General features: G+C 43.4%; 1 protein-coding gene across 9 annotated transcripts in view; it reads right to left on the minus strand.

Moving 5' to 3' along the window:
- Positions 1 to 2,500, minus strand: part of EBF3 (EBF transcription factor 3) — a 129,488-nt gene that overhangs the window by 55,123 nt on the left and 71,865 nt on the right. The gene's annotated exons all lie outside the window — the stretch shown is intronic.

Here is a 2,500-nt window from a genome sequence, read left to right on the forward strand (position 1 = left end):
CCTGCAACACATTTAGGACAGACCCCTCCTGCAGCTGGGCTGTCCCACTGATACTTGGGCTCTGCTGCCTGAGCACGGCTTCCTTGTCGGACGGTTCCATCATCCACCTGCTCCCCCAACTCTGCAGCCTCCCTGCACCCTCCACCTTCTAAACAGCCAGCAACACATTCCCAGTGAGTTCCACACACATTCCCTTGACTCATTTGATAAGAGAAGACAGATGCAGGGGAATCTTCCATTCACTTTCTAATGACCAGATATCCTCACTCATAATTCGGGCAGAAGTTAAAAGAGGAAAACAACCAGGATAAATAATGAATGTCCTGTTGGGTGGGGGGAGGGGAAATGGGCCATATTCCTCCACTTCTTTTCCCATGGCTATGTCACGTCTGCAAAAAAAAAAAAAAAAAAAAAAAAAAAAAGAAAGCAAACTGTAGAGGCTCAGGACATGCAGAGGCCAGCCCCTGACCACTCTTACTATGCTGTAACTCAGTGACTCTTTCCACATTCCCTGAAATCAAAGGGAAAATGAGCAAAGCCCACTGAATGCCTTTATTTATTTATTTTTTTGGTTATGAAGAGTCGTGACTTCCCTGAGAGTCAAAAGCCCCATTAATTGTTCATGTACCAGAGGAAGTAGTGCAGGGCACACTCGCGTGCCCGAGTCCTTACTCCGACGCTTGGAGACACAGCTGTGGGTCAGACAGCCAACCAATCAGGGAGGTCTCTGGGAACTCAGATAATGAAAATTTTTTCATGTATAAAATCCTTAATCAAAATGCGAGTGGTGTCATCTTGTAGTGCAGACACTGCAACTTAAAATTAATATACAACAGAACCTTCAGCAGAAGGAACATCCCCAGGCCGCATGGTACAAGTGCCCCTGAACTGTGGCCTGGACTGCCGAGACCCCAGGCAGCAGGCCGGCTCCAGGCCAGCACCGAGATCCCAGGGAAACAAGCTGTTGCTGCACCAGGATCCCCAAGGCCCGGAGGGACTCCAAAATTTGAGGACAAATCGGCAAAGATGATGCAGCACGAATAGCACCATTAACACCATGAGGTGTGACGTGCACAGCAGGCCTCCGCCAGCCTAATACTGGGCACGGCTTTAAGGCACCTTCAACCAATTAGTTTAACTCGATCAGCTAGTATCTAAAGAATATTTTTATCATTTGGAATAGACTATTTACCATTTGATAGGATACATTTCTTTCTTTACCTCTGGGATGCTCCACAGATGCTAAGCAACTTCCCCTAACAATATTTAAATTGCTTACAAAGCCTCTCTAAATATTTGCTATGTATTTAGCATGCCTAAGATTTGCCCGTTATCCCAAAGTCTTTTTGTTGTAAATTGCAATTTTACAACTTCATGCTCGTGATCTATTTTGACAAAGCTCTGCTGACACCCTCTATTGGCCTCTGAAGGCAAAAGAGCTGATACTCCACGAGTCACCAGAGAACTCTCAATTTGTTGTGAGACCGCGCTACTTTGCCATCCTCAATCTGCATGGAGAAAGATTAAACATTCAATTTGTTACTTGATAGGCCACAAGGTTCGCCACTTACCATACAAATGGAAAACATTACTGTCATTCCTCAACTTGCTTGCCTGAGTATTTTATTATTTGTAATATTTACTTCAGGGAAATTATGATTCATGTCATATTTATCTTCATGAAAAATGAGCATCTAAATGGAAATCACCTTTTGAATGTACCGGGATATAGTGTAATACTAATATGCTTCATGAACTATAAAATTTAGTCACAGTATATGGATATATTATAGCACGACTTTAATACTCTCCCATCAAGCAAATTTTCTCTGTGTTAAGCTGATACTCTGAGCCCTGATTCCAGTTTGATAATCATTACACCTACATGATGGTACAAGTCACTACTTGTAGATTTATGTGCCCTCTCAGCTCTTTTGCATTAATCTGCCTCTGAATAAGCTATTCGCACTTCCTCCCGTGCATGCAGGAAATTGGAATAAGGTGCAAATTTGTAGGCCTTAAATCTGAACAAGCACAGACAGATATTTTTCACCTGATACCATTCATTTGTTTCAAGTAAATACAAAAGACATTTTTTATTCTTTGTCTTTGTCCTAAGGCCGTTCTTCACGAAAATGACTGTTGTGTTTTTCCCTCCATATTTACATCCATTTTTTGCAGAAGTCAGACTTAAATGAACTATCGGCAATTAGCTCTGAGTCAGACTCGCAGTGATGTCTGTACGGATACAGGGTCCCCAGCAGGCCACACCATCCTTTGTGGATCTGTGGCCTGGTGGTCTGCCACCCAAGGAGGTGACACCATCTATTACAAGCACAACAGAGCTCAGAGGCGCACAGCTCACTTTTGAGAACCCTGCTGTATAATTGGAGAGCATAAACTTCAGTGGCTCACGGCGTCTCTGAGGCCCTGGTAAGAGGCATTCCAATTCATTACAGAGGTAGTTCAGAAATATCTAAAAGTGACAGGAAGAGCTTGG

The sequence above is a fragment of the Rhinopithecus bieti genome, unplaced genomic scaffold (assembly GCF_001698545.2).
Source record: "Rhinopithecus bieti isolate Rb0 unplaced genomic scaffold, ASM169854v2 scaffold_9877, whole genome shotgun sequence".
Taxonomy (NCBI): domain Eukaryota; kingdom Metazoa; phylum Chordata; class Mammalia; order Primates; family Cercopithecidae; genus Rhinopithecus; species Rhinopithecus bieti.